Raw genomic sequence first — 24,067 nt, forward strand, 5'->3', positions numbered from 1 at the left:
TGACGCTGAGTAACAATGTTACTTATCAAACCAGAAATAGGCACAAAACAGTCAGTGTCAAGTGTCAACGTCTCTGTGCCCACTGCTATATAATTTGTAAGTGCAGAATACCTATTTACTCTAAACTGAAATAAATGTCATATACAAAGAAAAAATGACCAAGGCCTCCAAGTGTCCGATGCTGGATTCGAACCAGCGTACTCCGTTGTAGCCACGGATGCTTAAACCACTCAGCCAACCGGTCACGGCGGCAAGGGTCGAAATTTTCAAGTATATGACACAATTATCGAAGGCTTATGGCGCCTCCTATTTAATCTATCCAGATTTATAACATTATTTTGGCAACCGCCTGGCCATTAAGCTCTTTTTGCCATGAAAATAGTATAAAAAGAACTTAATGAAGTGTTAAGAAACCCATTTCCCGGTTACAACACAAAGATCACGTGTATTAAGTATTTCAGGAAAGTTTGGACCGCTTAGTTCCGGTTCGTACAGACACGCTCTAGGGTGGCATTCCGGATAAAAATATTTGTCTACGAGTTGACATTTTTTATTTACAAATGGGCTTACCCTTGGCCACAGACTAGCCAAAGGCAAAGACGTGTCCTACGATGGAGTGAGCTCGCCCAGAAGATGCCTGTTCACTCTTGATTTGAAGGTTGCTGGGTTATATGAGCGCGGAAATATAGCCGCCAGCAAGGAATTCCACTCCTTGGCAGTGCACTGGCCAGTATACATACATACATACATACATACAATCACGCCTGTTTCCCAGAGGGGTAGGCAGAGATCACGGATTTCCATTTACTACGATCCTGACAAACCACTTTCGCTTCACACACTTTCATAACATTTCTCATACACGCTCGTCGGTTTCGAGTACTTCTGACCTGGCCTCTTTGCAATATTTCCCCGATTACTGGCCAGTATGATTCTTATAATTTTTGTTCAGTTCACTGTTCATGTTTGTCATTTCTCTAACTACAGCCTGCTAGACTGCTAGCAGGTTTTGTCAATGGACAGTGATTGAGAATTGGACTCTATAAAAAAGCGGATTCAGGAACCCAAACGACCCACGAGGCTCATGTCAAAAGTCAGCCTCTGAAGTTGTAGAAGACAGTTTGCTTAACCAACGGACCACAAAAAAATGTAAAATATACTTTAGGTTTCTTTAAGGTTCGAATGCTTTGAATTGGCAGTCCGCCCGGAAGTCTGAACACTTTTAAAACGCTATTCCTTGCGTCGAGATAAGGAAATCGTCTTTATATGAAAAAAAGTGTGAATAACACTGTAATGCGGCAGTTTTTTGGAGAATAAGTACTTATTTTTTTTAATTGAAGCAGCTAATTATATCTAATGCTTTAGTTTCAGTAGTCAAAAGTAGTTGGTCTGTGCTGCCGTACTTAAAATAAAATTAGTGGATTATCGTACCCATATTCCACAGTCGACTTCTACGATACCCACGGGACGAAAGGGGGTGGTGAAATTCTTAACCCGTTACCACACGGGGCGAATATAATATTATTTATTTTAAATACAAACAAACTTGCGCAATACATACAAATATAATATTATTTATTTTAAATACAAATACTGCCTGTCTGCTCGTTTGCCTCCTATCCCATAAAAAAAGCAAAATTTCCTGCATTTTTATTAAGTTTTTGCCCCTCGTCTTGCCACTATTCTGCGCTATTTTGCGCTGCAGAGACGCTGCAAATATTATCAACTTAATAACATTCTCCGCCGCCTTAGCTGCCGGTATGCGACCTCGCCCTCCTTTAAAATACTGCATCAGCATTTCAAATATAGTTTAATATAAGATTTAAAAGTCCACAGCAAGCTTGGAAGATCACCTTCCCATAAAAACGGGGTTTTGTATTTATTTTAAAACTACTTGTTTGATTTTGATTGTACATTTTGTCGCTCCTTAAACTTGTGTTTTAAAACAGCTGGACTCCAACTTTTTGACAGATAGAAAAATACGACGACTGTATAGTATAAACTGATAGAAAACACTTAAAACACACAGAAGATCTTATAGGATAATAAAATTGTAAAAATTAGTGAAATGAAAGTAGTTGCACCAAAAAATCGCACAGGGCAAGAATGCTTGCCCTATTATACATTAGTACCTGGGCGACCGAGCTTTACTCAGAGTTCTAAAACTCGAAAATTCGCATTTCCCGAGACCCAAGACTAAGCTAGATCGATTTTTCACCCCTGAAAACCCCCACATAACAAAATTCCAGGATCACCGTAAATAATTATACATACAAGAAAAGCTCGTTTAGGTATCAGATTAGATAAAAGATAAATAATCCATTTTACTTATATTTATATCTGATTCAAGCTACATTGGACATTGTCATATTTCAATATACATACTTCTTCGTAAAATACGAGGCAGGACCCAGGATACGAGGTAATCCTTCAAATAAATCGGCCACATCATTCTCGGCCCGCAATTTTGGCGATACTGAAAAATTGATACTCATACGTATCAACATGTTTACTTTGTGACGGAGAAATGCGTGATTATGACGTCATGTTGCAGATGTTAGTATGGGAGGACAGATTTTATAGTGAGCTGAAATCGTTTGTGCCTTCCTGTTAGCAATCTATACGAGTACCTAATGGAAACTGAAACAATTTTTTATGCTACACATTTTGGGGTACCTTAATACGTCCTTGAACCAAAAAATATTTCACCATCACAGTATATTTTTGACTGCATTCTTGAACCTCTAATAATAAAAAACAATAAAGTAAAAGTAAAGTAAAAATTATTTATTGTACACACAAAAAAAAAACTTGAACAGAAATTGAGTTATCTGGTCTTACAACTAAGTGACAGTTACGTAGGTACATTAGGCATTATCATTAGGATTTGCTGGTTTCTATACTAGGCAGAGAGCGTTTCAGACATAATATTCCATTGACATGATTTTTGCGAAGGCCAATAAGACACTACTTAATGAATGAAGTGAAAATAGAAATGAAAGAAAAATAATAATTTGTACCAAAATAGAGCATTTCCAAAATCAAGTTCCAGCGTCATTTGACAGTTAGCAAAATTGTGATAGCAAAGTTAGTTATTGCAGTGACAGGTTGCCATAGGTATATTCCACAGTCGACCATATATTACTGTACTTAGATCTAATATTTGGCGTAAGTAAGTGTACTGTCCTCCTTTGATATATTATATCAAAGGAGGAATTTGTAATAAATAAAACAACTATATTTCTCCGTACGGCATTATCCGACCTCACACACTTGGTGCCATCTTGACAGCAACTGAGTGTTGCCAGCACACCGCCATTTATTGGAATACCACAATAAGTATAGCTTAAAGTTTGAAGCTTCGTTGTGATCTTTAAAAGTTTACCAGTACCCAATATTTACCTCCCGCAAACCACATTAGCTTTCAGCCCTGTAGTGTGAAGCATGTAATGAACCGACGTGTTTGCGCGGTGACCTGTCCTTGCATGTGCAAGTTGTGCAACGCTTTAGTTTGGCGATTTATCTAGGTCGTAAGAGGAATACGTACGAGTAAAATGAGTTAATTAGGACACCTAAAAATGCATGACCTGGTAGCTCGAAGTATACACCGTGTTTCACTTAACACTAAAAACCTGAAAACCGTTTGTTTAGAATCGAGAGTAGAATCGATTGAGCTATAGGTATATCTTGATGGGGGTAATATTTTTATTTAAATTAGTTTGATTAGTTATTTTTTACGTGCCTATTCTATTGTATTCGTAATACAACATTGTTTATATCGCATTACTAGAGGTTGTTTACCTTTTTCAGTATTTAGGGGTATTAATACTGGCTGGTTACTTGGGCGATTATTTTTTCCGCTACGAGTTTGACGTTGTTTGTCAGTTTAATCTTAATGTTTATCATAAGTCATAACAAATTGGACTCGTACCTAATTACAACCTTGTCATTCTGAATACCTATTGGGTTTAAATTGGCTTACTGCGATTACCTGTCCAATTTGAAATTTACTGTGACAAAGCTTTAAAGTGTTTTTCACCACACCAACTGGTAAAGGCTTTCTTTGCTATTCAAAAACAGATAGCAAAATTGCATTTTATTCACAAGAGTGCAAAGTAATTTCATACATATATTAACTTGATATTTTGAGGTGGCTGGTAGAATTTACCTATAAATAATCATTTTGAATAATAAATATTGAATAAATTGATAGATTTGACTTAATTCGATCTTTTATAATCAATATTTTGTTTGTTTTGGTGTGGTGAAAAATTTTGTGTTTCACTCGGCGGCAAAGTTTGTTTAACCTTCGTGCCTTGATACCCTCGCAACGCTCAAGGTTCCACTTTTTGAACCACTCGCTACGCTCGCGGTTCAATATTGGAATCTTTCGCTTGCTCAGGTATCAATATTGGCACGTGCGGTTAAACAACAACTTTGCCCCCTTGTAAAACAAATAACTATTACAATGACATCTTAGCTGTCTATTGGTAAACCTTATGTCGTAGCAGTAACGTACACAAATAAATAGTTTTATGGTTTATGATGGTAGTTAGCAATTATTTTATTGAGTGTAGAGCTAAAAGTCAAGTAGAGCTGTACAGAAATCTAAAAAATCAATTTTAAAAAAAGTAACCATCAGATTAAAAGACGAACACTCTAGATGAGTTTAAAAAAATAAAAATCTGTTGGGGTGTCTGAGGTTTTGAGTGATACCGGAAACACGTTGTAACGGATTATGATTAATTCTCCTTGCGTTATCCCGGCATTTGCCACGGCTCATGGGAGCCTGGGGTCTGCTCATCTGCTGTGATAACTAATTCCAAGATTTGGCGTAGGCACTAGTTTTACATAGTGTTATTGCTAAGTCGTGTGAGATGTAGTCCCAACAGCATTTTAAGAGAAATCGCTGATAGGTTCGACTATCCGATCTTGCACTACTGGACCATCAGATTAAAAGTGTATAGCGGTATATGAAATATATTAATGTTAATATTATAAATAATTACACATAAGTTCAGATAAATATATTGTAAATACTAACACTAGATTAAGATTAGGCATGTTTACTAACTTTCTATGGATACCTTGTTTGTCCGAAATAAAAGATTTTATTATTATTTATTATATATTATTTACGAAAGCGACTGCCATCTGACCTTCCAACCCGAAGGGTAACTAGGCCTTATTGGAATTTGTCCGGTTTCCTCACGATTATGATTATTAGGTAAATATTTTCATTTTTTTTTTTTATACTACGTCTTTGGCAAACAAGCATACGGCCCGCCTGATGTAAAGCGGTCACCGTAACCTATGGACGCCTGCAACTCAAACAGTGTCACAAGCGCGTTGCCACCCTATTAGAAACTTGTACACTCCCTTTTGCTGCTTTTGCTTTTCAAATGGCCAAAAGTGAACATTAATTAACTATTATATATTAATATAAAAAGATGACCTCGGTGTTTCATCGTAAAAGACGTCGCAACATTAACAGTGCATTATTGATATACATTTTTGTACCTATAAGTCTTATAACATGCTACATCAAATGAGTAACAACGATGTAACGTAATAAAATGCACTAGGTACCTGCCAGCCAAACTTTATTGTTATAATTTTTCAAAAAGTAATCAGATGCAAGTTAAATCCGATTGTTCAAGTTACTCAATAAATATCATGAGAATCAGTTCAATATTGCAAGGAAGACATGCGAAAGCAGTTTTGTCCTTCTGCCAAGGTTGTAAAGGAGACTTTCAATGTAGCTCGGTCAATCAACACGAAACTGAGTTAAGCATCAAATTATCTCGCAAACTCCCAGTTTTTGCGCAGTCTGCGGCTGCAATTAGAGCAGTACCACGATTAATGTCTCGCTCGTTAGCCCGAGACACAGACCACTTGCCTGATCGACTGCTATCAGCTTCCAACGCTCACCGCACCCTTACGGGAGCGCGATCCCACACCGCCGCCGCAGCGGAGCCGCTTAAATGGCCTTTCACACCAAGCAGCAGGTTCTGAGGTGTCGAACATATCCATTCGAAATTACCATCGATTTAAACTTCTCTAGATACACTATCACCTACAAATTCGGCACTCAAAAGTGTCCGATCGCTTAGTTGCAAATGTGTGCGTCCAGTTGACAAACGAAAACTTCGCAATGTAGTAAAAACTACTTTCATTTTTTTACAAAAACAACGTTATTTCTTAGTACTTAAAGTTCAATTTCAAATGCAAGCAATTGGCGGTTATGACATTAATGAATGTGATCATCGCGAAAGCCATAAAATTTTATTACCGCAGATCGCAGGTGTGCATATTTTTAAAAAAATCTACGTCTTATTGCAACCAACTTAAGTTTAATTTCGTTTGCGCTGCAACAATCTAAACGCCATTTTTACATTGGGAACGAGGATGGACAGAGGCATCATGGGAGTCGCGCTATGAGATGAAAGGCGAGAATGAGGAAATTTGCGGTATTTTTGCGAAAAACTGTTTTAAAAAATCCTATTAGATAGAAAATTTCTTAAGGAACAAAACGTTTGGTATAACATTTTTCGAGATGTTGCGTATTTTAAGCGAAAAAAAAATGAGTTTTTACTGTACGATATTTTTATTGATATTATCTCAAACAAAAAAATATATAAGGTACGGCGGGACAATTTGGACTGGGGGACAATTTCAACTGAACTGATTAATATCTCCACGTTTTGCAATGTTTGCATTATTAAATAGAGTCAACTGAGGTATATATATATATATATATATATATATATATATATATATATATATATGTGTGTGTGTGTGTGTGTGTGTGCGTGTAGTGAGTGTATGTGTAGCGATTATGTGAAGGTAAACAGTTGAGGGATTGTATGTGGTGTGTGTGAGGGTGCACTTGGAGAATATGAATTAAGTAGCTATTAAAACAAAGAAGAATTGAACGATGACATTAATTTATTATTCTACGTATAATTTCTTTCAAAGCTTTGTTTGGGTAAATCTTCTCTCCGCTCCTCAGCTATAATCTTGCGCCATTTTTCCCTTTCAACGTCTTGTTTTGGGAATCTGGAATAAAAAGCTTTTTTATTACTTAAAAACGAATTTGCTATTCCCGGGTTGTTTCTTTTTATAATTAAAGTAATTTATAAGATATGTATTAATATTATTGAATTGAAATCATTTATTTCAGACTTATTGGTCCATAATAATAAATAAATACATACATTATTAATATGAAATAGGCTTCTTTTACAAAAAATATAAATTAGCGACTCCATCATTCCATTTTTAACTATGTTCCACTTCATCCATCTTTTGTCGCCGTCCGCTCATTACTAGTATAGCGCGAGAGAAAGAGACAAACTGCGTAAGACCAAATCAAGGAATTTACTTTAATTATTCTAGAAAATAAATGTTTTTTGTAAGTTAGGAAGCCATTTTGACCACAAATGCATAACATTATAAAATTATTAACAATTACTTACCGGAAATACGATACGTCATCCTTTTTCAACGTATATAAGGTGTTATTTTTGCACTTTTTTACGGAGCACTTAGGCATGTTGCCGACACGGCGGATGAAGCGCTACTGACCGCCCAATTGTGCTTAGAACATTTTCAAGCACAATTTGCTGCGGACACATTCTAAGCCGTGATGGTGCATCTAGGTAGTTTAGATCGATGGAAATTACCTTTCAATTTCAACCCTCCTAGGACCTTGTTAGAACTAGTCTGGTTTCACATTAAATTCTTGCGTATTGTACCATTTTTAAAATCACACACGAGTGGAACGAATAAATAACATTATTTTACCTTTGGTGTTGGTTACATTGCATTTCCGTTGACATTTTGCAGGAAAATCAGTCTTCCGCGATCACGGCCAATGCAAAGTTCAACCTGGTCGAAACGTTGGAAAAAAGGTAAAATCACATCAAAAACATATGTGAAATGAGAGCCCAGTTCGCCCCGAATGTGACTTTAAAAGAATGTGGTTTCGTCACGATGTTTTCCTTAGAATCCTTAGATATTAAATGAATGACGACACAAGTTCCGAAGAAGTTCTTGGTAGTAGCCGGGTTTCAACCCCTCGTTTCAAATTAAAAGTCGAGTGTGTAAGATGACGACCGTTAGAGAGGTATGGATGACTATCTTCGTCATCCATACCTCTCTAACGGTGACGGTACTGCGCTGACCCCAAATGACCCTAATAAGGGCAAGCAAAATGATGATGATGAGAGTGGTGTTAGTCTTTAATGATGCTTCTCGGGAATGGCCGAATGAAATCAAACCGTTGACAAGTGAAGTCGGTCGGCTTTAAACATTTTTAATATACCTTTTGGAGTCTATGAGTATCAATCTAGAGTTCGACACCTCCCAAACGCGGCCAAATTAATGCAAACGGAACCGCGAATAACTCACTCCGGTCCATGACCCATGACTAGTCGTATTTTAATGAACCTTGTTACTCACGGTGATAAAATTAGTTATAGTATTATCATAATATATCCAATCTTATAACAAATTGAATTATCTTAATAGACAATATTGAAATTTGTTTGTGACGAGCCGCCTGATGGGAAGCAGTCATCACCGCCTATGTACATAAGCAAAATCAGGGGAGTCTTGCGTTGCCGACCTTTGAGAACCCTAAATGCATGCTTCTTGAAGAACCCCATATCATAGCGTCAGTACAATACTATTTATTAGGATGTTGCATAATTATTTTCTCAGTTCAAACATTTCTTGCTATTTACAGTATTGTCTGGAATATTCTAGAATAAATCTGGTATGTACAGATACAAGTATACGGAAACTATATTTTTGGATGAAAGTGACCTCAAAAATAAAACCTAGATAACTAATCTACAGTGTGAAGGCAATGAATTGTCAGTAAAATTACCGTAGATAGTAGTTTTAGGCAGTCAAAGTTGTACTTTATATTTTAGTATTTAGTCGCAGTTATCCCGCTTTTTTTTATACTACGTCGGTGGCAAACAAGCGTACGGCCCGCCTGATGGAAAGCGGTCACCGTAACCTATGGACGCCTGCAACTCAAAGAGTGTCACGTTACCACCCCATTAGAAACTTGTGCTTGACCTTAAGTCAGTAACTGTAGAGTTGGACCAAGGTAAAGACGTTAGAATTTGTAAAAACAAAATGAAATATGATTGCGAATGCCTAAGTTAAACCCTGAAGATGTTTTCTGTTCAAACTTAAAATGTACTTAGATACGTCCAGTCAATGTTGTTTGAGCACATGGCAAAAACTATATACAGCAATATTTCATTCTATTAATAGCGTGAAATAAACGTTTTTTCCGGCCATATATCAATAAACGCAGATACTTTTATTCCGGGCCAAAGTTCACATCAAAGTTGGGCCATTCCGCACGATATATCACACGATTACCAGAATGCAGCCCTATTTACATCACAATACGTCGTTCGGGTGCGAAACTTCGCATTTTTCCGCGCGATGTAAAAAGTTAGTTGGCGCCGTCCGGGCAGATTCATCAAAATTAGGCTCGCGGTCGCGGCTCTTACAGGCGACGAGGGTAATACACTACTATTTTAAAATGCCGCAAGTCCCTACAAAATCTGTATAAAGTTAAGGCTTTTATATTTAACAAGGTAGTGTTAGCGCCCGGCCGCGCACCGATGATCAAAGCCGAAGTACGCTCTCCTCCCCTCCACGTTCGTAATTCTGTTGAGTAACTCAAATTTAATATAATTTCTTTGATTTGTGTTAGCCTCCGGCTGTCGAGTAATTCTTCAAAGGCATTAGTATCACATTCATACGTGTAATTATGAGACTCGAACTTGTTTTTGGCACAAAGCGTTTTGACGGGTTTCATCTCGATACAGCCTTTGATGTCGTTAGAACTTTTCAATTTGTACAGCTTCGAAACTTGGCAACTCCTCTGTAATGTTTCCTTGGAGTAGTGTTGTTCAAAACTCGAGTCTTAATTAGAAGAATTCGACAAAGTTTTAAAGGATTTTGGCTTTAAAATACTTTTCGGCCATTTAGTCTGAAAGCCGTTCTTGAAAAATACTGAAATGTAACTTGATCTAATATTTTACTTAAGTATCGGTATGTTATTGGAGTAGTGTTGTTCAAAACTCGAGTCTTAATTAGAAGAATTCGACAAAGTTTTAAATGATTTTGGCTTTAAAATACTTTTCGGCCATTTAGTCTGAAAGCCGTTCTTGAAAAATACTGAAATGTAACTTGATCTAATATTTTACTTAAGTATCGGTATGTTATTGGAGTAGTGTTGTTCAAAACTCGAGTCTTAATTAGAAGAATTCGACAAAGTTTTAAATGATTTTGGCTTTAAAATACTTTTCGGCCATTTAGTCTGAAAGCCGTTCTTGAAAAATACTGAAATGTAACTTGATCTAATATTTTACTTAAGTATCGGTATGTTAAAGTTTTAAAAGCAAAATCTATGACTTTCGTAGAATTCTTCTGAACGAACTATTTAAGTCCTTTTTGACAAGTTTTTCGAGACTTAACGTTGAAAAGACGTCAAAACAAAATCTTTACAAAAATAATGTTTCACTTGTGCTAGTCAGCACTGTACATAATATATAATCTATAATTTTACATCGAGCGAGTAAAATCATAAAATGACATATAGTAGATAGATCTAATTTTGCTCTCAAACGTTAGTTTGAATAGTCCTCCTTCACATAACTTCATCTACCCAAGTTTTAAGTGCCTACATAAACGTCCCAAACTATTCGATACCAGCTCAATCGAATAAGGTTGTAGTGGACATTCGTAATTCAATGGGGACCCTGGGAACAATGTTAAACGTAAATAGTTTAGCAAAGGGATACATATTTATCCTGGGCCGGAATGCGTCCGGAAATGCGGTGCGGAAAAACGGATGGTAATTGATATTTCCGGAATTTTGCCGAAGGGAATGCGTTATGGAATATTTATGGGATATCTTGATTTTACTCTGACGTCAATCTCTTTTAACAAAGGGGAAGTTTATTTAAGTTATTTGGAAATATCAGAATATATGTAACAACACATATTTTGTGGCATCTTTGCGTCTGTTTGGCAACTATTATTAATTTTTTAATTTTTTTTTACTTAAAATAATATGTCAGAAAGATTATTGATCAGTTTTTTTTACATGGAATAAAATAATATGTCAGAAAGATTCTTGATCAGCTAATTTTTGTGCTTCATGGAATATGCAATAAATATTGATTTGCACCAGTTCGTTGGAGTTCTGTTTCTCTTTTATTTCAGCCGTACCTACATGTTTGTGATTGATACAAACATTTTGTAGAAATCTATTCTCTGGTGCATAAGGGTCAAAAACTTTATGGTTTATTGATGCCCTCAACATCTATCCATCTGATCCCCTTGTGTCGACGTTTTGTAGCAAAATAACTCTTGTACCTATAAGTTCCTCGCGCACCGTATTGACTTTCATAAACCCGTATCGGGTAAATGGTTCTGGTTGTATATAAAAGTCGAGGCAAGCAGAGTTACCTATACTATTCAAGACAGAAACGTATATTACCGATTATCAGAATGGATCCATGAAAAATCAAATTACCACATTTCCATACAACCAAGGATCGGGAAAACGCCTGTTAATTAGAAAATTTTACCATCTTTTGTACAAAACAGACTCCTAATTAGAGATGGGCCGAATACGGACTTTGCCGAATACGAATATTCGGCCGAACATTCGGTTCAGCTGCTACCATTCGGCCGAATATTCGGTTCCACCATATTTTAAATCCTGGCTTGGAGTTAAAAACTTTCAATGATTGGTAATGGGTACTAAGGCTCTTATTGTTTCTATAATTTAGTGCCGAAGAAAATTTTGGTTTTTGTTTCTTAAGCTACGTTATTTTCACTTTTTTACATAATTATTGTAGGTACTTATATCTTAACGCATTTTATCTTCCTTTGGTGGTTCCTTAGAATGCTGAAATAGGATGTCATTATCCGATGAAAAACGAAACTTACGCTATTTATTTACTTTGTTTATTCGGTAAATATTCGGCAATGTAACCGAACTATTCGGCCGAATACGAACATTGAAAACCTTGCCGAATATGCCGAATACCGAATATTTACCGAATATTCGGCCCATCTCTACTCCTAATGATCTAAGTTAATGTAAAATTATGCCGCATATCGGTTCTGTACGATTAAATCTGAACATACAGTTTTGGTTTAAAAATTACTGATGATTGTATCAAAATCCCAAAATCATACTGACGATGACCAGGACTCAATTGAGAATTATGTACTACACTTTGTGTTAGCAAAGTTATGAATAAAGGTATACAAATAAATGGTAATTAGTTTACAACTATAAACTTCGAAGAAACCCTTCAAACTAAACAATTAAACTTGTTTTGCCTGGAAGCACTGTTCAAACTTATTTAGCGCGAAACTTCTCTTTCTATTACTGTTCAGGTTTCAACGCCTCCTACGCTACTAGAAAGTTAGTATTACCATTATTATATTCTTTATTCCTCTTTTATTTGAGTTTTGCCATTTATGACTCCTATATTCATGTGGTCGCTGAAATAACTATCGGGACCATGATCGTCGACTCAACATCCCACATGGCAGTTATATCATGAGTCGTGAGCCAAATCTAGATACTTACTGGACTTGTTGAGAGGATGGATGAGAGGAGTACGAAGAAAGTATATGAAAAAAAAGTGGAAGGGTTAGTTGGAAGTGGAAAAATATCGAACTGATCAAATGGGAAATATTGCAAAAAGGCCAGGTCAGAATTTTGAAAAAATCTCGTATCTCACACCTCCTCAAAGTTAGAACGCGAAAGTGGTTATGTCAGCATTGCATGGAAACATACTTGTTACATTTTCTTTTAATTGACAGAAGAAGATACAAGTTTTTTTTTCAAAGTAGTGACGATTTGCTTTCTTAGTTTCAGTACTCAGTAGGTACAGTCAAACAATTAGAATCCTAGGTCACTCTAGAGCGACGAATTGACGTGATTTTTTTAAGTGAAGTATTGAGGGATCGTGCGGGCAAAATTTAATTACTATATTTAGAAGTCAGTTTGACTTTTACTGTGAAAGACTTCTACATGGTTGACTGCACGTAACACTGAAGGCAATATTTAATTGCCTTCATCCTTGCTTCCATAATAATGACTTTGATATTTTGACTGAGTTTGATATTTTCATTGTACCTAACATTGTTGACCAATTTTTATCGAATACTAACTATGTTTCAAAGCCAATGTCAGAATTTCTAACAAGCAGACTTCAAAGGTGTTTTTCAGACCAGGATCATTCGGCAAAGTTTTCAAATAAAGAAAATCTTAAAAACTTCCTTATAGGAGCCGAAACATTAAATAATTTCTGTCATCCTGGAGACACGCGAAATATTCACAAAAATACAAGAGAAAAGGAAACTGATAAAAATGAAATGTGCACAACTTATATTGGATGGGGTTGAAAGAAACCCCCCCCTTCAACCCCTTTTTGCCAAGAGTGGCACTGAAACTTAGTAGTTCATGTACTCTGCCTACCCCTTTATGGGATACAGGCGTGATTATATGTATGTTATATGTATGTATGTATGTATGTTATATTGGATGGAAAACAAATTCCTGGAAGGACTGGAAATCCGGAGCTTAATCCTCCTAAATTCTCCTATGAATCCAAATCCAAACAAGAGATTACAAACCATGAACATAATTTCCTAATATTACGTTACACAAACGAAAATTAATTTACAAAAGCAAGTTCAACGACCCGTCCGGCGTCCATTACCTCTTAAAGGTGTCAAGCGAAAAATAGCTATAAACTATCAAAAAAAAGCAACATAACTTGAAATGAAATAAAATTTATGAAATAAAATAAAATTTATGAAATAAAATAAAATTTATGAAATAAAATAAAATTTATGAAATAAAATAAAATTTATGAAATAAAATAAAATTTATGAAATAAAATAAAATTTATGAAATGAAATAAAATTTATGAAATAAAATAAAATTTATTCGTTACAACACGTTACATCTTGGCAGTTGCATAAGTGGTAAATGTACAGATTGTTGTTCCAAAAAGGATGCCACTCAGCATGTGTCGGAGCACATAGTGCCACGACGCTGATTTTCAGTGGACCCTTAGACTTATTATGACAAGAAATAAAAATAACTTCCTCCTGATACACAGCTAAGAGATTATAATTGAAGTGCTTACATAACTTCACCAAAATTAATTTACAAAAAAACGTGTTCAACGAATCGTCTTCCATTTTTTCGTCCCGTCCATTATCTCCAAAGGTGTCAAGCGGAGTATAAATAGGCGATGGTCACCCCTAATTTACAGGGTATCTAGCCAAATGCACGATAATACTACGAACGCTTTGGTAGCTAGTTAGCTCTATCGCTCTCTTCCGTATTGGCGCGACAGAGCCAGACTGTGTTTCGATCGGCGTCTAGCGTCAACGATTGTCACTCGGCAAGGCCGGCAGGCCGGCCGTAACATTACAATAATGGGCAGTCTTTCATACCGCTTGGAGCCGCTCCAAGACAATTAGGTGACGTTGTTGTTGTTTATGAAGCTTCTGAAGAACATTTACGTGTAAAGAAAGCTTCTTATGATATTATGATCTTAGTTTAGACTTGACATTTTTCTCGTGTTAAAAATAGTGAAATCGCAACCGAGCGCTCGATCATAAAGTTTACAATAAGATCGACTGATTCAGCTCTATACGTGCGTTTTTCTAAACGTGCATTAGAGAAAAAATCATAATTATTTAGTGAGTTAGTTTTCAAAAATCCAGTCTTATAAAAATCAAGATAATAAGATGCTCTAACTGGAACTTGAATTAAATAAATCTATTGGATAACGGAAAGTGTAGTATTTCACCGACTAAAACTATCAATTTTACATTCTTTTGACGTTTTTTTTTAAAGCAGCCTTAATAATTGAAAGTAAAACATTTTGCAACGACAGCTGTTGGATTTTTTTTGTGAAGCATTCAATGGCGTGGAAACAACCCAGGTAAAAAAGGTAAAATTTGAAAGAATTAAGAAGTTTTTGATTCATCAAAATCGCTTTAAAATTGTGCACCGAAGAAGTAATTTAATGATTAAGGATCTCTTTATCATGAGTTTATCGTTAGTTGAGGAAAAGTGTAGGTACAAAAAGTACAAACAATTTTTTTGGATATTTTCGTTGTTACGAACTCGTGCATTTGCAGATCAAAATCACACATGACAGTAAAAATCTTTAGAAACTGCCATGAAATTATTGAACTATAAAGTGTAGAATGAAGGTGTGTTCATTGTCAAAGTGTAATGAAATATTTAGGCTACACTGAGAGAAAATACAACCAGTTTTCATGTTCGTTCAACAAGTTTTTTGGTTAAAATAGCGCCTACGTGCTCTTTGGTTCAAACAACAAGCTACTTGTCATTTGAATCGGCAATATATTTGAATCAACAAGTCGATTTTATAAAAACAACCTGACACATATTGTTTTAAACATACGTTTGGCTGATTCAAACGGATAAACCGCAACAAGTCGAACTTGTTAAATTCACAATGCAAATTTCTCTTAGTGTACCTTTAATACTAATATATAATCCACCAGGCTGATCTAATATGCTGATGGCTCAATGGTTCCTGGACTCTAATCTTCGGCACTCTGGCGATAAGCAGTGATTAATTCTACGTAGTAATAACTTCTATTGATTGTGGGCGTGACGTCACAGATAGTACGTTAATTACCATGAGGCTGAAGCCAGTGAAGCAAGTAATACATACAAGAGAGTGCTTTCTAAAGAGATTACTAGAAAACTAAGAATAATTAGATCCATGAGGCTGATAATGGTCATGGAAGAAACTTTACTCAACATTTTATAAAATCTCTAACGACCAGCTTGATTTAATTTAAATTTTTTGAAGTGAAACTCTAATGCGACTTCCAACTGCCGTCTAACGCTGTGTTGCCAACTCGAATTTTGAAAAAATGCTAGACCGATGCCAAGAATATGCCAATTTTTGAAGTGAAACTCTTGAACTTGTCCGTGTTTCATGAGTTTGTGTTTGTTTTTTTCAATAATTTGAACAATTAGCATTGTAAAATATTTAAAACAGTAAAAGATAACATTATATTTAAAACAGGAAATAACTAAACGCAAAAACGTGACAGTCACTTGACTTAATGTTTTTAAAGTTGCACTTCTTCCGCGCTATTTTAATTTTCTTAAGGATTGTATTCATATGAAATTTCAAATCTTTCTACGACTTTTACGACAGTGAAGTAGTATTAATAGCATTATGTAGATTTTTTTTAAATTATAGTGTGTTATCTCGACATTATGTCGGTCCATGAGAATAATTATTAAAATTTTCGTACCAAATTTGTACCTAAATATGGCTTGACTTTCCTTCGGCTCAATTGATTACCCAATTTCACCTTAACAATAAAAGTAAATTTACAGATTTCAATTAAAAGCAAGTGCTCAACAAAGCAAGTTATCGATGCTAATTACCGTTAAGTTTCTCGTTTCAATGAGCCGTGGAATTTCGCACTTTAATGTTGCTAGTATTCATTTTATTAAAACAAGCAATATAGATTTACTTTTAGCTTTGATCTGCAACATTTTCTGTGTGAAATGAGTAACTTACGTTGCTTGTTTCTTTTCATCTACTTTATATTGATTCTCTGTTTATATTTTCTTAGAGATACAACTGTAACGCCTAGATAAAAAATCATGGCAATCATTCAGTTTGAGAGTACGCTCATATCAATTATCAGGCATACAATAAACTAACTTCCTTGTTCTTATAGCCTCTACAAAGATGTTATCATTTCTTATATTTTGTGTAGCTTATGTACCTATAATTAATGAACATTTAATTTATCTATACCTTCAGACACAAGTCAAGATCGTTAAGGTCCTTGCTCTTAATGTAAAGAGAGATAGGTAATCCGAGTAAGAGAATTTGAATAAAGAAAACCCAATAAGCTTGTAGATGATGTTGTACATACAAAGCTTTAGATATTTCACAATAATCCTTAAGCCACTGTATTAAATTCATTAACACATAATCTTTTAATATTTGTCAATGATATTAGCTTAGCTTGTGAACGTGAACGCTTTATAGCGCGCCTTTTGTGTGTAAAACAATTTTAGTCTATCTAGCTTCTACTTATAGTCCCTCTTTCGATTGTATGCTTTGAAAATAAGATTGATGCATTACATAGATTTATATCTTCATTACTTTCAACCTAATACGACTTTACAATAAACTTTTGTTGCCTGTTTTATTGTCTTTTAGTATTTTAGTCAAGCTCCCGTTATACACTTTGACATCTTTATTGACCCTTGACCAAGATGTGTGTGTGCGAAGTACAGGGAGCTCGGCAAAAAACTAAAAGGTAATAAAGGTATTAAAAAAGGTAAAAAAGGTAATAATGTGTTAATCCAACGCAAGTAAATTAGCGATATGTGATGTCTGTCTAGTCAGCAGCACAAATCTACCAAGGCTCAGCAACTGCCGTGTTCAATTTAAACCAATTTGAACGAGCGTCTGTAGAGCCCGGATATTGCGAAGCCTGAGGGTGCACGTGCTCATTTTGTTTCTCTGTCTGTTTTAGTTACTCGCGGTGCTAGTACAGTCTGAGTAGCCGTGATGTACGTTTAAATCACAAATTTGAATTTGGAACTGTGTTGGAACAGAACAAGATTCAAATACGAAGGTCTGGCATTATATTTTTTTTTCGAATGTGGTGTTGAATGATGGTGGCGGTAACAGCAAAAGTTCTGCAGCGTTGACGTGGTCGGAAGACAATACAACCTAGAAGAATACAACCATGCAATTTTAGCACAGCAAACACTCATCATCCTCCTTGCGATATCCCGGCACTTGCCGCGGCTCATGGGAGACTGGGGTCCGCTGTGACAACTAATCCCAAGATTTGGCGTAGGCGCTAGTTTAACGAAAGCGACTGCCATCTGACCTTCTTACCCAAAGGGTAAGTAGGCCTTATTGGAATTAGTCCGGTTCCCTCACGATGTTTTGCTTCACCGAAAAGCGACTAGTTAATATCAAAAAATCATTGGTACAAGCCGGGATTAGAACCCGCGACTTCCGGATTGAAAGCCGCACGCTCTTACTGCTAGGCCACCAGCGCTAGCACAACAAACACTGCTAGGAGAAAAGAGTTAGCTGCACTTTGTAATAAATTTGACTATTTTTTGCCCGAGGCTTCGCTCGCGTTAAATTCGAAGATTGTGGCATGCTCCATATAAAAACGTCCACCACCATGTAAGGGAAGCGGGGGGGGGGGGGGGTTAGAAAGAGACAGACAAAAAGTAGCCTCTCCCATCACTCCCAGTCCCTTCAACTATCTCCACCTAAACAATCACGTCAATTTGTCGCTCCGTTTTGCCGTGAAAAACGGACAAACAAACAGACACACACACGTTCCCATTTATAACATTAGTATGGATAAGTATGGAATTGCACGATTTGGGCAAAATATTCTGTCACTTCCAGCAGTGATTGCCGGTCTGCCTAAAGTGGTTGAAAGATCGTAAACGCAATCGTTCCTTGGACACAGTTTAGCACTTAGGCAGTTTATGAGCAACGTGACACATTTCTTGCGTTACTTTGGACTGGACGCACGCGACCGGCGGCGCGAGTAAGTAGGCAGTGTAGTGGCGAATTTCTACAGACCATAATAATGGGCAAAGTGTCTGGAAAAGGGCGTTCAGGGCGTAGGAAGAAATCGTGGCTACGTAACTTCCGTGAATGCACTGGAATCGTGGATGCCGATGAGCTTTTCAGCCTCGTCAAAGATAGGGAACAATATGCGGAGCTGACTGCCAACCTTCACTAGTTGGAGAGGAAGTTGAAGAAGAAGAGTCGCAATTAAATGCAATCGTGTAATGTTTTACCAGCGCCGTCAGAAATAAGCCTATAGCCAATGGTTGACGCTTTTCAAAGAGTAGTACAATGGTTGACGCTCAGTGGCGAACGATATGCAACTGGCTCTGTCACACCAGTACGGAAGAGCGATGGAGAAAGATAATTACGATACGCTACGGAGCTTCAACGACTATACTCTTCGCTTTCAGGCCCTGATGTTGTTAAGTAGCACCTGGATTTTAGATAATTTTGAAAGCAATACAGTAGGTAGCAGTCTGAATCCAAACGGTACCTTCATACTCAATGCCAATTCATAAAGAATCCTTGTAGACAGTGCCTCGTTTCCGAAACAATCCCTTTGAAACCAGACGGGTAAATAAATGGCTATCCCATTGAAAGGTGCCGTTGTTTTTATGTTTTACGAATCCCGAAAGGTCTGTGGACCGTGTTATCTTTCCGTCAGGTCTGAAAGGTCGTATTTTGTATGACCAGTAGCAGAATAATAAATACTAACTCTATTTGAATCAGTACATTCTAGCGCTAATGTTCACGGAGAATGAGAAGGTAGGAAATGATAAATATGGCGCGCCACGCGAAGATTCAGAAAGGAAGAAAAGGAAGGTCATTACCCAGCTACGTAATCAATTAAGATTTTACCTTATAATTTATCTTTGTAAGTACACCAGAACTTGTCAAGTACTTATATGTATTAATGGGTTACCTTATGCTGACTCGGATTCATTGTTTCAATTCTAGAAATTTTTCGCCAACATTAGGATTGAATCCTTTCAATTCATTCGCATTGGGTCAATATTCAGGGAGGTTTTAGACCACTAGGGTTAACCCGAGGTTAACCCACCATTTTATATCGGATTTGACAGTTGACAGCCCACTAACCTGGAGTTAAGCGGGTGGTACAAGTGGCACTCAATATCGTAATCTGCAAAATACCAGTTTACTTATTTTATTTAGAAAGCTAGCTAATATTAGGAGTACAATTTGTTACGCTAAAGCCTTGAGTGATATAACCTTGATCGAACTGTTTAAATATTTACAAGTACGCGCGTTTCCCTAACAGCAGCGGAAGGGTTGTTTGGCAAATCACTCAGCGGAGATTGGTCGTCGCGAGTCGAGAACGGGTTATCAATATAAGTCAAGGGGGTAGGATGGGGGTGGTTGGAGGTCGGGACGGATGGATAGTGCTTATAATAACAGGAAAACGTTAGGATTTTCAAGGTTATGCTGAGTTTTGGGCACGTGGAGACGTTAATTTAGACGACAGTTTAATTTGAATAAGGTACATAAAAATCTTAGGACGTCTAGAAAAAGTAAAAGAAGGAAACATCCTGGGTTTAAAAATTAAATAAATAAATAATAATACAAACAGAACCAGTGAAACAGTTGCCAATTTCACCACTTATCTCATGATTTAACTTTGTAGTAAGGTAGCTGTTTGACGTTTCAGTTTGATGAAATTTAATTTGCTTACATGATACCAACTTACAAATAATTGTAGGTATTCATTATCAATAGGTAATCTAATATGGTTATTTATTTTAACAGCCGTACATACCCACGAGTGTAGCCATCTTGTCCGGGAGATTATTATACAAAAGCTCCAAATGGGTCGAAGTGTACGTACGTGAAGTGAAGTCCAAATGAGTCCATTTTATTACTATTTAAAATAATGATGCCGCAAAGAGGGCAAAGAAAAATGGTTATCCCATGGTGATGTCAACTTTTGTAGACAACAATTAATACCATAATCACTAAACGTGGTTAATTTGAAACCCATTGCCCGCGCCCGTGCCGTTTTCCGTTACGTTACCCGTTCCGTTATCCGTTATCGTTAATTGTTGTTTACCGTGACTAACCGAGCGCTGTTTGTCTCCATTACACGCGAAAACAACGTGCGTGCCGTGCCATTTTGTGGTGCAAGTGAAAAGAGATTATTGTACGGGTGGCCTACATATCTAGGGCACACCTCGGGCACTGGCGATCAAATATATGAAAGAGGCGCGTTTCTACGCACCCAGTATAAGCTCGTGTAGGTAAACGCGTACCTTGCTTGTATGAGTGAGGTGCGACAGGTCGACTGGTCGCGTTCTTGACAGTAACAGAAAGCGATGGGTGGCACTTTCAGCGGGAAGCGGGAGTGGCCAAACTGTATGGTAGTACTCTTTATTATAGTGTGTCTAGGGCGTTTCCGCGTATTTATGACGAAGATGGTGTGCTCTGAATGGCTTTGTGACTTTTTTTTATTTCCTCGATTCCTCAGGACTAAGGTTTCCGACCACATAAGGTCGTTATTTTGTGCGACATACATCACACATTTCTTTCTAATTATACCAATGACAAAAGGATGTGTAATTGTGTAGTATCTGTGTGTGTCACTGCTCAGTCGTCTCAGTGACAGCCAAAACAGTATCCTAAGTGTGCTGGCGCAGCGCTGGGATTGGAACTCACCTTTGTGCGGTGGGTTCAGCATGCACACGCCGTCAATCACCACGCCACGTCGTTTTTAAAATTGTTTTAAAGATTTTGTACTAGATTTAAAAAAAAATGAATATATTGCATTGAATTGAATTGTAGTCTTCATAATCTCTGGCTCGACTAAATAGGATTCTCGTTTTAGTTTTAAACCGCTGTCAGTTTGTACTCGCGCCACAGGGTGCCGCCTGTTTTCAACTGATATATCCACAAGATGGATTTATTGCTGCGATCATTTCGACAAATCGTTTAATGGTTTGGTCCGTTGTATGGATTTATTTTATATTTTCAATGCAGTTTTATACATCACTTGTACTGTGTATCGACTCAAGTATAATTTCATTTATTTTGTCATTTATCTGTGTAGGTATCTGCTGTTCAGTTATTTTTCGCAGAATTGTATTATGTAAGTAAATAAGTTTATCTGTAGATTTTATTTGAGTTTACTTGACTAGACTGAGACTATTACTATTGACTTCTAATCTGCAAATGTAGAGTAGGTGCCTACAGGTCAAATTATATGCATAACAGTTTAATAATTTTTTTTAGGTTGTATATTTTTTGTCGGTGAAAAAAAAAATCGATGAAGTTTTGTAGCAAGTAAGTTTAGTTTATATCGCAACTGGTATAATAAGAGTTATAAAACAACATACATTATTAACCAAAAATAGTTACAGAATGGGATTTAAATGTTAATTAAGGTTTTCAAGCAAAACATTTATACAAAGGTTTATTCTGGGTTAGAAAAGAACACAAAATCCCTTATTTGTCAGTTATCAAATCATTAAGCGATACTGCAACTATCCGCACAAATACTTGGAAATTGTTACAAGAAAATCTCCAAATGACTTAGTTGCGTGATGAATAGGGGAAAAACAAAAATGACACACAGACAGACCTGCATCAGAGAACATCCGCTGGTAGATCTCGTCGCAATCTGCAGAAACAAAAAGGGTGTAAACAAAAAATAAATAAAAATGAAGTGTAAAATAATAATGAAAAAAACAAACGAAATAAAGAGTGGCCTAGTGCTTAGGACAGACACGGAACGCCAGAGTTGAATTGACTTCAGCATACAAAACGGCGAATGCCTTAACCTAACTAATAGAACACGTGGGATTTAACTATCTCATAATAACTGTGAACACCAAAAAGTGATTTGTTTCCTTGTTGAAAAATACATCAGTGGAATAAAAAGAGAGTAATAATTTAATATAAATATTGAAAGTCTGTTTGGTGCCAAGAAATATACCTACACGATATTTAGTATAAAAAGTAGATCCGATTTTTAGTAGGTACCGATTATTTTTTGCTAGTGAATTATATCACAAATCAATTGGAATACGAAATTGATGTAAATTTTACTTCATTTCATTTAAGATAAGAATGTTGGTACTAGGTACACAACGAAAAGTGCTCTACTAGATGCTTCATATTTTATTGAAACCTAAACTTGGAGATAGTTTACCATTCCACCAGAATTGGCAGGGGCCAAAATATTTTCATAGTAAAACGTTCACTTCGAGACAGCTAATATTTGTTGAATGAATACCCGATGATACATGTGAAAGTCTCCTAGACAGTTTGCTCTTATATAAAGTTTATGGAAAATAAAAGCAAGCATGAAAATGCACCTAAAACACACGCAAACTTGTTTGTTTAATTATGCAAAGAAAGTTAAAGTCAAAATACACTTTTGCTTAAATCTTCTATTAAGAAATTCTAACATAAACGTGCATATATTACATGTCTAAAACTTCTACAAAACGAAGAGACATGTGCCGTAAGTAATCCAAGCACTTCGATTATAAGTTTGTATCAAAGTTGCAAATTACTTCAACCTCCTTTTTTAGCTCACATTTATCAAAACTCGCGAGTTCGTAGCTGGAAAACGTTTTATGTCACTTTATTCTTTGAAAGTCAAAGATATGTTTACTTCTAGTCTTATTACAAAGGAATCAGGTTCAATATGTAAACATAATTCTCGCGTATAAGGCCTGATTTAGACGACGTGCGAACTCGCATGCGATTTTAGTTACATTGCGGGCTTTTGAGGTTACATACAATTTCACAGCCATCAAATACCGCAATGTAATAAAAATCGTATGCGAGTTCTCGTACCGTCTAAATGGGCCCTAAGTCTATATTTTTCACCTTCGGTCTGAAGATGTTTACGCGCAACTTTCTGGAGGGGGAGTATGCCGAGTAAGGTATTGTTTTGGGAGTAATTAGGGGGAAGGGGGTGTTTATAAAGGGAGGGGGGAGATTAGAGGTCGCAGAGGTGATCTGGCGTGGAGCCAGACGTCTCCAAATGGCCATGAGAAACCAATCACGCCGGTGACAGTTTGATGTATGCGCTGGAAGTGGATACTGCGAATTGTTTCCGAGATTTGATGGTTTATGTTGTTGACTTTGGGATAATTAATTAATTATGAATGGTAATATGTTTGAACTTGGAGCTTTGTATAAGATTGATACGTATATCATGTTACAGATTGTTAAAAAGTGTACATATATTTATTTATTCATTTATTTAAACTTTATTGCACAAATTTACAAAAAAAGAGTACAAATGGCGGACTTAACGCCTTGAGGCATTCTCTACCAGTCAACCATTGGGCTAAACAGAAAGCTTAGTTTGGTGCAGGATTTTAAAAATTAAATAAGAAAACACAAGT

The sequence above is a fragment of the Leguminivora glycinivorella genome, chromosome 4, assembly GCF_023078275.1.
Source record: "Leguminivora glycinivorella isolate SPB_JAAS2020 chromosome 4, LegGlyc_1.1, whole genome shotgun sequence".
NCBI classification, from domain to species: domain Eukaryota; kingdom Metazoa; phylum Arthropoda; class Insecta; order Lepidoptera; family Tortricidae; genus Leguminivora; species Leguminivora glycinivorella.